This window comes from Lates calcarifer, linkage group LG14 (genome assembly GCF_001640805.2).
Source record: "Lates calcarifer isolate ASB-BC8 linkage group LG14, TLL_Latcal_v3, whole genome shotgun sequence".
NCBI classification, from domain to species: Eukaryota; Metazoa; Chordata; class Actinopteri; family Centropomidae; genus Lates; species Lates calcarifer.
This window is the reverse complement of record NC_066846.1, coordinates 7,399,768-7,412,939: the sequence shown is the minus strand read 5'-3', so window position 1 is coordinate 7,412,939 and position 13,172 is coordinate 7,399,768. Positions and strand designations below refer to the sequence as shown.

General features: G+C 40.1%; 1 protein-coding gene across 1 annotated transcript in view; it reads left to right on the top strand.

Annotated features, from left to right (window-relative positions):
* The first annotated feature begins 8,962 nt into the window (after positions 1 to 8,962).
* Positions 8,963 to 13,172, top strand: part of svep1 (sushi, von Willebrand factor type A, EGF and pentraxin domain containing 1) — a 92,450-nt gene continuing 88,240 nt past the window's right edge. Inside the window, 3 exon segments of the mRNA XM_018705129.2 lie at positions 8,963 to 9,060; positions 9,995 to 10,085; positions 10,188 to 10,227. The gene's annotated coding sequence lies outside the window, so the exon portion shown is untranslated.

Sequence of the window (13,172 nt, the reverse complement as noted above, 5' to 3'; positions counted from 1 at the left end):
TAACAAAACAAATACAAATGTTCTTGAAGAAAAAGGAAGTGATTTTCAGTGGAGACGGGGGAGTGGTGGTGTAGTCTGAACTTCAGCTGCATGTCCTGAGTCAGCTGTTACAGGGAGTTTATGTTTATCACTGTGGTTAAGCTGACCCTGGTCCTTTACTCTGATAATGGCACACACCTTGGCATAGCTGTGTGTGGTTGACGTGCACATGGGACACAAACAATATCTGTTGTTACCACAGTGACCACAATACCTACCACAGTGAAGGTTGTATGATTTTCAGCATCACAGATAAATTATATAATCTGTCAGCTGTGGTTAAAATGTTTAAATCACTGTACCTGGATTGTAATGTCACCAAAAGGCAGATGCACTAAACAGATACACTCCTGCATCCTTTCCTCAGGCCCTCACCTCTGAAGACTGACGTAATCATCTGTAACATATGCACACGCACGCATACTTCACATATATCCACGCACTCGCATACACACAAACTGCCTGGCAGGTGACAGATCGGGTAGCGAAAGGCAAAGAGATTCTCCAGATAAGACTGTTAATGAGTAACCCTGCTGTTTCAGGTTGTTTGCTGCTCAGTGGCTGGAAAATTGGAACAATAACATGCAAACACGGAGGTAATGGACGTGGTGCCAGGCAGGCAGGCCACAGGGAGATGCAGGTCTCCAACAAGGACCTGACCGTAACAACAACAGTACCAGAGTTGTGTCTCAAGGCAGCATCTATGTTTAACAGAAAGAAATATCTCTTGGCTAAAGACAGATTTACTAATACAGATTATTCAAATCATATACATCTAAATGCACTGAACTTTTTTGCCAATGATAAGATTGATACCACTGTCATATCTGCCAGTCAAAATAGGGCTACAGCTAGCCGGTTAGCTTAGATTAGCAGAAAGATTGGAAACAGCTAACGAGGCTCTGCCCAAAATTCACCTACGATCACCTCTAACGCTCATTAATAAACATTATATCTTGTTTGTTTAACTCATGCAAAGTGTAGTCTTGGAGTCAATGAAAGATTACAAGGCAGCTAACAGGGACTCCAGAAAGTTATTACTCCTAGCCAAGAAGGAATCTGGCACACCACACTATACAGGTTTTAAAAATTAAACAAAAAGATATAACATGTTAATTATTGAGCTTGAGAGGTGCTGGTAGTTGGGTTTTGTTACCAGGACTACTGTTTCCAGTTCTTGTGCTAAACTAACCAGTTACCAGCACATGTGAGAGTGGTATCAGTCCTCTTGTCTAACTCTCAGGAACAATGCGAATTAGCATCATAGAGCTATTCCTTTTTAGGACATTGGATCTTCATTTTCAAGCAAGAGTTACAGCTTTAACTTGAAGATCGCTGATATTTATTAAATCAGTCTATCAAACAAAAAATGACAAGAATTAGACTATGTATCATTTAAATTGAACACCTCCTCTGTTCATCTAAATTCACTGATGCTGGAGGTGTCACTGGGCCTGAAACATTAGTTTGATGGACTGATTTGATAAAGAGCAGTGTGCAGGAAGCTCTTTTTCTGCAAGACACTGAACTCCTCTCTGATAAACCTACATAAGAAAAACAGGATGGAAAAATGCTTTAATGCTTTAAGTAATTTCTTTATAGTGATCATGTGATGAAATATGAGATTAAGTGAAAAACAGTTTCTCATGCTCTGAGCTGTCTGAGTCTTACTGGAGAAGCCAATTAAAAAAAAAGATGAAAGAGGACAGATCACTGCTGGTTAAAACCAAGAATGACACACTACCAGATTCTTTCAGAGGAAACCTGGGAGGAGAATTATGATGTTAAACTGTGACCACAGAATACACCAAGCTGAGCCCACGTCTCCTGCTCTCTGCTTATTGTACGCTCTCACACTTCTTTCTCAACATGTCACCTCATTTGGGTTCCCTTTTACCTCAGCTATTATAATGAGGCTGTAGGTGTTTTTGTATCAGCGTAAAGACATGTTGTTCCAAACCAAGGACACTGAAGTGTTTAGAGCAACATCTCTGGTTTGTTTGTGCTTAAATGAGTCACATTCCACAGTATCACTGTATCACTCATATTTCCTCCTCTAAGTCGTTAACTCTGTTCAATGTGTGGCAGTTAAAGGAGTGTTTGATTTAGGGAATCGCAGGATAAATCAGTACAAACAGCAGGTAATCACTTGTATTTTTAATCAGGAAGGCGTCGCTTATCCATCATTAAAGTTTGATGAAAGGGTCAGAGCTCAGTGGGATGAGATTGGTGATTAAGAGTTGTTAACAAAGGGTCGTTCGCGTGTCCTTTAATATCTGATTTTGGTATTATCTTCCCTAACAACCCGTTTCCCTTTCTTTACTTTCATCTAACTCAGCTCCTACGCATTGTTGATCGTTTACAGTATCTTCTGATTACAGTACATTAACCTCTCCACCTGTATTATCCTCTAATTGTTCTTGAAAAACTGGTTGCAGATTTGCACACAAAATACTGTGAAAAATGATTATCTGCAGTTTGATTACACTCGAGTGATGGCAGGGGAACAAAGGTGTGTCAGGGTTAAGCTGTAGACGCTGGCATTAGCTGATCAACCAGAAGCATAAGTCAAAACCAGCTTCACTTACAACTGAAGGATAAGTCCAAGGGGTGGAGAAGGAGGAAGGGGAGGAGGAGGAGGAGGCTTAGCTGTTATGTCACAACAACAACAGAAAAAGTTCCTATGTATCATAGGGAACATAATGTAACATTTTTTAATGCAAAACATACACATGGTGGCACTGCACCAAGAACATAAACATTTCCAGAGCACAGAACAGGGAAGATCATGTATTTTGGTCTTCCCTTTAATACTTGCATACCGCCAACCTCTGCAATTAAAAGCACTGACTCATATTAAGATATATATAAAGTACACTCCATACTGTAGACAAATATGTTTTTGCTCATATCAGCACTAGGTCCTTTGCTGTGCATATTACCACCAAATAAAGAGCAGAGTCCATGATGCCGGGGCGGATATGTCACCGCCCGTTGCTTTCCTAGAAATCTCCATGTCTTCCAATCCCAAGGAAGTCCAAGCACATGTTTCTCCAGCAGCATGTGGGTCAGTAATGTGACTGTACTGTTTATTCATATCTATAAACACCTATTTACAGAAACACAAGATGGAGTTGCACAACAAGTGGGGGGTGGAGGGTGGGTGAGGAAAGAGAGAGATGGAGGTGTGAGAGCAGAAGTTTGCAGAGAAAGAGAGAAATTTTCTGGGGGAGGAATATGTTTGGAAAGCGAGGAAGTCTGTGACCTCTGCGAGAAGGAGAGGAATGTGTAAATTTACAGCAAGAGCCGGAGAGAAGGCAGAGAGGTGAGGAGACGTGAAAGAAGTCAGGGGGAACAGAAAGAAGGGATTGAAGGAGGAGAGGGGGAGTGGTGAAGGGGGCGTGTGAGAGTGGGAGTGGAGACGGTAACTCGAGCCATGTGTTTACCATGTCCCCAGAAACATATGAGTTCCTGGGACAATGTGTTCGAAAACACATGCTGAGATCACGGCCCAAACAAGATGATTCAGTTTGATATCTGGTTTTAGGCTGAGGAGAGACAATAAAATAAAAATAAAATAAAAAACTAAAAATGAATTTATTATTCAGTCTCCATGTGATGTAAAGGAGATGTGAAGGATGATCTGTAACAGCTGTTATTGTTGTGTTTTACTTTATGTTGATCAGTTTTCAAATGTATGCAGTTTTGATTTTTATCTATTCACCACAGAATATTTGATGTATTTTGTCTACTGTTTCAGGCATTCATTGGTTTCCATTCATTTATATGTGTTATGAAAATCAATGAACAGACTCTAATCAATGTTTTCTATCAACAATGGATCATTTGAATTGGCAGACAGGTGACTAAAGGAAACATTAAGTGTCTTATTAAGATGTTGGGCCACTATGAGCCACCTGAACAGCTTCAATGCACCTTGGTATTGATTCTACAAGTCTCTGATCTCTGCTGGAGAGATAAAGCACCATTGCTCCAAAAGATATATCCTCATTTGGTGTTTTGATGATGGTGGTGGAGAGTGATGTCTAACTTCAGCTGGGTTGAGATCTGGTGACTGTGTAGGCCACGGCATATGATTCACATTGTTTTCATATTCCATTCAGTGACCCCTTGTGCCCTGTGGCTTGGGGCAGTGTCAGCCTGTTTCTCCACTCATTTTTCAGGTTTTTTCTTTCATTCGTCACTCGTCTGTGCGTAATGTGGAAAGGTTTGCTGTCTCCGATAAACCCACAGCGACAGCTAAGACGGCTCCCTCAGACGCATTTTAGCGTCTTTCAGCATTGTTTTCTGTCAACTGAACTGTTTACATTCAGTCTCATTGCTCTCATTAGTGTTGTTTTCAGCCACAACAGGCATAAAAAAAAGTTCTGATGAACCCACTGTAAAAGACAGACAAGATTAGAAACTAGCCTGTCTTGTTGCTTTGTGTCTGCTGGACGTGTGGACACAGGTGTCCTCCAACATGTTGGCAATAACAAACTTTATGAGCTAATAATGTGTCAGTGTTGTGTAGTGTTGTGTTTACATGTTGCTGTGCTGCCTCCACTGGTCCAAAAAAACAATGCAACAATAACATAATGGAAATAAAACATATGTTGTCAGGACATATGCTACTGACATTAGTGTTGTCCTTCAAGCATGAAACTTGTTGTGTCTCTCCATTCAGGAAATGCCTTTAAAGTTAATCCACCCTCTAAAGTAAAAGCAAAATGGATTAAAGGTCACAGAGTCTGTGTTTATATATTCATATACGCTCGACAAACTTTCTTTGTTATGTCAGATGGTATAAATAAATAAAACAGTAGGTCAGCGTCATCTTCTTCATCGTGTTCATGATTCCTGATCTGTGTCAAAACTCGAGCCAGTCTGAACTTGTCTGCGTCTCGTCTTATCGCTTGGTCGTCTTGAGCAGAGCAACGCCTCCAAACTGCACCACAGCTGACTGTGGTTTCTCTCTTTGTTTATCCAGATCCCTAATATCACTGTTGACTTAAATCTAGAGTCAATATTCACTGCAGGGACAAGCCAGATTAAAGGACATTAACGTGTAATGTAAACAGCTACATCAACATATTCAGTTTGGTTAATAAGTTTTTTGGTTAAGTGAGTTTTATTCTTCCTTCAGAGTCCAAAACTGCAAGTAGGCACTCCTTGACAACAACAAGGGATTTGATATGTGCTGTAATCCTGATCAGCTGAGCCAGCAGCTCAGTTAATCACAGCACAGGGCGTGTATCTGCTATATTCTAAACCTACCCCAGAACCACAGCTTCCTCTTTCAGATCGAGGAGGACGTGTAGAGATAAATACTTAGATTGTAGTGTTTTCACATGAAGTATCCTCTCTCTCTCTCTCTCCCTCGCTCTCTCTTGTATTCGTTTCCCTCTTCCCCTCCAGCCCCTCCCCACAACCGTCAGCAGCCTGGACGGGGCTGTTTTTATGGAAGTCTGGCTGAATCCAGTTCACACTGCCTCAAGTCACGACCTCCTCATCGTACTCTCTCTCTCTTCCTCCCACTGCCTCCCCTTCCTCCCTCCTCCGTCTATCGTGAAGAATCTCTCTCCCCATTTTCAGCTTTTATTGTTTATTCCGTTTCTTTCTCCCTGGCTGAACTGCTCTTTATTCCTTTACCTCAACTCCTCTTTTTGTTTCTTTGTTTCTTTCCCCTTTCTGTTTACTCTCATTTCTTACCCCTCAGTGTTTTCCCCCCTCATCTCTCTCATCTCTTTTTTCTCCTCTGTTAAGTTCCTTTGTTTTTGTCACCAACTTTTGCACTTCCTTGAGGAATTGTCTAAAGGAACAAAGAAACAAATAGAGAAAGAGAGAGCGAGAGAGAGGGACAGAAAGGAAACTACAGCTGTTTTAGACAGTGTAAATCCTTGATTTTGTGTATCTGAAACATATTTGTATATTGTGCGCTGCTTTTGTGTATATGTACAGCATATCCAGATGTGTGTGTACAGATATCAACACTGGGTTAATAGTTGTAGAACAGGAAACTGCCCCAGATCCTCAGGGACCCCAAACATTGTCTGTGAGTCAATTATTCAGTGAGTCTGTGGGAATTTAATTTATTATCACTTTGTGTGGTTGTTTAGCTGCACCATGACAACACCAGTAAAACAGAAATGGTAATCATACATAACCATGCATAAGTGACAGGAGTGACCTTTGACATGCCACAGTGGGAAAAGCACAGGTGTAAATAATAAAATTAATAATAGCTGAATTCCATTTAGCTGCTTCAGCTTTAGGGTTGGGAGGCATGTATGGAGATGAGTGAGCAGCTGAAAGCTCAGAAAAAGGCTCATCAGTTGATGTTTTTTTGGAGGCTGTAGGAGCATTGTATATAGGCAGGGGCTGAGTGACTGAGTGTTGGCATGAGTGTGTGTGTGTGTGTACATGTGTGTTAGCACTGTAGGATCTATTCCTCTAGTGAAGGTGCAGAATCTAACACCTGTCTCCTTTGTGGACCTTTCCCACGATGACGCTTCCCTTCGATCTCTAACATACTCTGCCCTCTTGGTACGTGTGTGTGTTTGTCTAGCTGTGTGCATTTTTCTACCTTTGTGGGATTTATTACACAACCACCTGACAGTTAAGGACATGCTGTAGCTGCCGAAGTGCCATTAGGCAAAGCGCAGAACTTATGTTCACCTCAGCGGCCTGCGGGAGCCAGCTGTTGTGCTGATCAGCTGCCAGATGTGTGTGAATTTGAGGCGGAATGCCAATGAAAATTAAAGGTTAAAGAACATGTTTGCATGCCTGAGTGCCTGTTGTAAATGCAAATATCTTCACATTTGCATATTTTAATTAGATTTCAGGTTTGGTTTTATTTGATGACTGACTGATTAATGGTTTGCTTGGAGCGATCTTAAAGAACAAAGGTCACTGATGTTGAATTTCTGTAAATTTTAAGTGACAAGATATGAAAAGATGCAGAAATAATTTCTTGTAACCTGGCAGAAAGACTGTATTTATCATTATTTATAACATCTGAAACTGATATCCTTTGTGTATTGATTGATTATAACCTTGGTGGATATCAAAACCAGCCATGATTTTCAGCTCTGTGAGTCATTCAGGAGGATCACCTGATCGGGTGACGACACATGCGTGAGGTTATTCAGTAAAGGATGATAAATCTCTGAGGGTGTGTGGTCGATTTTCTTCTTCAAGGACGTCACTTTCTTGCAGGCTGGTTGGACTTATAAAATATTTATGCAACGTGAGAGTGCAGCCCGGACTATAAATAGTCTCAGCTAAACATAAAACCATTAGTTTTACCCACTGACATCTCACACAGCTTTATTTCTTGCTCACAAACACACACATACACGCACACACACAGACGTAAATTCACACAGAGTCATCGACAAACTAGATACAGGCTGCATTCGGATCATGCAGACATTGATATTCTGCAGGAGCACACACTCCCCTGTACAAGCTGCAGTCTGACTGTGCAAAGCATGATTGTCACCACCTGTCTGTTGAAGTTTAATCAAAAAACCAATGAGCAATCATGAGGTTGAGACCTTACAAGGACACATGTAGGTTTTCACTCAGTTAAAAAGCTGCTCTTTATGTTATTATGGTCATATTTTATTTAGTATCAATCCATAAAAAGAGATTCTCTGTCTAACATCCAGCAAGGTGCAGCTGAAACATGTGCTTCTCATATAAAAGACACCAGCACTGTGACATTGTTTTCACTATAAAGACTAGAAATAAATCAGTAAAAATGTATAAAAAGATTGAACAACTGAATCTACTCTACTCTCCATTTGAGTGTGCATAATGTGATGAAGACAGAGAGTGGTAATGGAAATGCTAATAATAATGATAATATAATGAAAGGAAGTCTTGTATCAGGGGCTTACTCCCTTTAAAGCTGCATTAATCAGTAGTAACAGTGGGTCAAATTACTGTGTGTAATGTGAAAGTCACTTGTATTGATGAACCCACAGAGAATCTCCATTTTCATTTAGCCTGGAATAATCAAATTATCCTGCTTCAAAAGAATAGCCCCAACATAATTACATCTGATCAGTGCAATTGTTTTTTTGTGTGTGCTCGTAGTTTTGTAGTTAATGAATTTCCATACTGCCTCCAGATAAGTGACTCTGCAGGAAATGGAAGTCACAGACAGAGCCGTAACTCTTACAAAATAGTGCTTCGACAGCTGCTGAGTTGATTTATAAAACTACCAACCAGAGCACAACGTGACGTCTGGTGCACAGCAGACTAGATGCTGTCATGTGCACTTGGTCTTACTTCCCCCTTTAGTGAACACTAAAAACACCCACATTCACATCCACATCACTTACTGAAAATCATTCATTTTTCAAACCAGATTGTGAAACATTAGACACAACTATAAAACCCCATTAGTTAGAAGTAGAAACTGATCATCTCACACAGCTCCTTTTGCAAAATAATAATAAAAAAGAACTGAATGTAACTCAAGCAGATAACAGAAACTAGAGCTTTTGTTTAATTTATTTATTCTATTATTATTATTTTTCTGCTGTTTGTGTTATTAAATGTTTGAATAAAATGCTGAATAAAGTTTACATATCTGCCAGAGCCTGATCATCTCACTGATAACAGCTGCTACATGTCAAACATGTAATAGTGATGTCTGTGTATTATACAGAACTACCTTCAAATTTATCTCAAGTGAATTCTAAAGTTTGGTTTTTAATTGATTAATCGATAATGATATTGATGTTTCAATTATTATTAATGATGGTTTTTGCTTTTACTTCCCTAGTTCATTAGAACTTGAAGGAGTTGGTTCACCTCTCCTCTTCATTTTAACTCCTCGCCTACATTAGTGCTTCACCTAGCGGCCACATGCTGTCACTGCCTCTTCCGCACTGTATTCACACTGTGCTGACGTGGAGTCGCCTGCAGGGGGCGCTGTAACACAACCGCGTAACTACTGACTGACTTACTGCAGTGACTCAGCCTCTGAGGACAGCTGGCAGCTGAAAGGTTAGTAGGCTTTTCATTTTATTTTTACACATTTAATTGACTCGGATAAAATTAGGAAAAGGGTGTAGTTTCTCTTTCACGTCTCATTTTTGTCGTCGCCATTTAAACAGCCTTTTGTAGGGTTGACATTAGCCCGACGCTCATTGTGGCTGTTTTAAGCGCTTTGTAACATTTCCAAATGATGACATTAGCTTTAATTACGATTAGAAAGACTTTCCCTTTCAGTCTAAATTACTCTTCAAAGGCAAGTTTAGTTTTATCCCCTTCAGACTAAACCACTCTTCAAAGGCAGTGTAGTTTTATCTGTTAGCTTGTTACGTATTTTCATTTAGGGCGACGAAAAGTTTGCTTATGGCCCTTAGACGGTCTTCAACTAAATGTAAATGAGTGTTTAAAACATCGTGAAAGTCGTTAAAAGTTAATTAAACTTGCGGTATATATGTAAGTTACGCTATGTGGTGTTATTTTTAACATTTCTCGCCATTCTTTATGCTAATTGAGCATCTAATTAAGTTAAATACGGAGCACCTGTGCTTCTTCACGCAGGTGCACTTGGGAAATGTAGTTCACAATTGTAGTTAGCATGGTTAAAAAACACAGGAAGCTGCATAAAAGCAGCCTAGATATTAAAATGAACAAAATATATCTATTAATGCTGAAACAAACTATATTTTTTATTAGTAATTATGTCGTTTAATTGGCTGATGATTCGTTTTTTTATTAACTTGTTTCAACATAAAAAAGTAAGCGTAACGTAGTACTCATATGAAAGGCCACACATACCAATCTCTCAGGGTGTCCTAACATATGTATTTATTTTATTACTCTCACTGTAATCAAAGAGAAAAATGTTTAACCTGGTTTTAGCTCAAACTGTGAAGCAGTGAAGGAATGTTTTGGATCCTCCTGCTGAAATGTGCGCTTCATCCCTCAGGCCAAAAATGCCAAGAAATATGAGGAATATGCCTTCACCTGTAGCTACTGTATCTGCTGCTCCAGGCCTGCTGTCGGGAGATTATAACCAGGTGAGAAAACAGGTGTGTGAAAGGAGATGAATGAGAGTTGCTTTTAATTGACTCCATTGCCATTATGTATGGCTTAACCTCTGAGTCTTTTTGCTTTCACAGAAGATGGAGGGGAGGAAGAAGGGTGTGGAAGAAAGCAGAGGTAAGTATCCTAACAGTGTTGGACCTCCTGCTCATGGTAAAAGATTATATTGATGCTAAATAGAGAAAATCAGAGGATCAGTTCTCATAAAAGAGGATGAAACAATCAAATTTTAGTCATTCTTGCTTAGAATATTACTCAAGTGATAAATGGATTATTACAGTAGTTGCAGATTAATTTTCTTTCAATGCACTAATCAATTAGCTAACTTGTTTTTTCTGCTCCAAGTGAGGGAGAATAGTCGATACAGTTATGTACAGCGCAAGCCTTGGTGAAACACTCTCTGTGATGGTATCTGCACTGTCACTGTCTGCAATGTCTTTTGTAGACCTCCTACAGATAAAAATTCAATTTCCATGACAAATAAGGTCAAAACACAGACACTGAAGACGTTCTAATCTTTCCCTCAGCCTTCAGGGTGATGATGAAAGTACGTTAGCTGCAAATGCTTGGTGAAAGAGTGGAGTAGAGTTGTTGGTTTTTTTTTCAGTGCTCTAACCACAGGAAGAACTACAGATATTGCTGTTTCTTTGTGTTTTGTCCAACATGTCTTTGTTCGGTTCATTTGTAAGTCTAGCGTCTGAAACGTCGCACGCATCCATCATCTTGTGTTTGCATGTTTTTCCACAAATCTCAAATGAAAAAGTCTTAATTTTTGTTTTTGAAAGTGCAAGTCTAAAAATAAAAAGGGCCTTAAATTGTCTGGGATTTAAGGACGGCAGCCAGGCAGACATTAAATTTGATCTGTGGCAGACTGAATGAGCCCATGTCTGCTTATTTGTTCTGTCTTTTTGTATTTTGTTTAATTTTATATCTCGCCAACAATGACAATTTCCACTGCTTTATTTGGATTTTAAATGGTTTAGACTCTGCGAAATAGATGGATGCATGCCTTGTGCTGCCCTAGCTGCACATTTTAACCCAAAAGACGAAGGAGAAAGTGTTTCTGTTTTTGATTTAAGAGTGGATGGAAAGATAAGAACATCCTCAGTGCCTTTACTTTGTCATGGAAATTGTATTTTTATCTGTAGGAGGTATTAAAAACTTCATAAAAGTCATTAAATGTACACTCAAAATGTGCAGATACCCTTGTGGAGGCCTTGAACTGTACAAATAGGCCACCCCTCCCTCACAGATTTTGGTTAGGTATTCACTCTGACCAACGCACAACCCCCCATCAACACACAAACTCTGAAGCCTCGTCTTTATCCACCAACCCCCTGTCTCCCGGGGGACCCCCACAAAAGTCTGGTGAGGGGTCTCCAGTGCCAAAAAGCAGGAAGTCACAGCTGTGCTCATCCCCCTTTCAGCATGTGTGAGAGTGTGTGTATGTGTGTGTGTGTTCTCTTGTCTCTATCTGCATCTGTGTGTAGATCTGGGTCAGGGAGTGTGCGTATGTGTGTGTTTTAGTCTCTATATGTCTGTGTGTGTGTCTCAGCTGCTCTCCCATCCAGTTTATCTGGCCAGTATGACGCTACTTTCTATTCCCACTGCTTTGGTGCAGAAGTTTCCAGTGCTGTTAAATGAGAGCGAGAGAGAGAGAAACCCTGGCTTATACAGACTAATAAACACTCTGTGTGCCTGAGCTGTGTGTCATTGTGGCTAATAGTATAAGACTGACTGCACTGGACTGCTCTGGTGGAAACACACACACATACACACACACACCCTCTGTCAACTCTGCTTTTTTATTGTTTCTGTCTCCTCCTCTTGCTCCTTACTTCTTTATTTCTTCACTTTCTCTTTCTTACTGCTCTCCCTCTACCTATCTGTTTTGCTTTTCTCTTTTTATTCATTTAATGGCCAAAAGTATGTAGACACTCTCACCCACATATCTTGGTGAACATTGGGTTTTTAGTGGTTTGGGGTTAGATTTATCAGTTTAATGGATAAATTGTTTAGGTCATTTTTTTTTTTTTTTTTAGCAAAAACACCAAATATGTTGTTTCAGCTACTCACTTGTGAGGATTTGCCATATTTCTCTCTTTTGTGTGATTTCAATCTTTTGTGTGATTGTGAATTGGATTTCTTGAAATTTTTGTCTGTTGTTTGGGCAACGTAAGACATTTCTAGTCATCACCTTGAACTCTGGGATATTTTAAACTAGAAAATAATTTGCAGACTAATTGATAAAGGAAATAATTGCTATGTGCAGCCCTAGAAAAAAATTTCCTACAGCATAGGGGGATGTTTTAGACAATAGTATGCTTACATCTTTCCTGTTTCAACATGATAATTCCTCCAAGCGCAGAACAAGGCCCATAAAGACATGGTTTCTCCAATTTGGTGCTGAAGGACTCGACTTGCCTGCACAGAGCCCTGACCTCAGCCACATTTGGCTCTTGTGGCTGAAAGAGAGCAAACTCCTGCAGCCAGGTTCCAAAATGTTGTGGAAAACCAACGGAGAAGAGCAGCAGCAGATTAAAGCCCATGGTTTTGGTATGAGATGCTTAACAGTCACATAATGTTGTCTACGTACCTCTGGCCATGTGATGCATCTGTTGCTCTCTTCTTTTTTTTAACCTCTCTCATGTCTTCCTCATTCCCTCATTTTCTCTTCCTTGTCCCGTCTCTTCTCTCTAATTCTGTCCTCTTCATGAGCCTCTGCAGCTCCTTGTGAAGTCAGCCCTTTGCTGTAAATCTCAGGCCTTTTTGTTTAATAGGCGCAGTGTGCCTCTGTAACACCGGCTGCCTTTGTTTTGGTTACAGATAAAATCACTGAAGGAAAACACGGCAGCAGAGAGAGAGAGAGAGAGAGAGGAGAAATGAGGGGAGAGGCTATGAGAGACTGAAGAGATGTAGAAAAACAGTGCAGTGAAAGAGTGTGTGTGAATCCCTGTGGAGCAGGAAGAAATAGACAGATCCAGAGAGCGAGAAAGGGCAGTTCTTCCCTCCTCTTTTTTATTTCTTGAACAAGATACACAGAGAGAAAGAGAGAAGGAGGA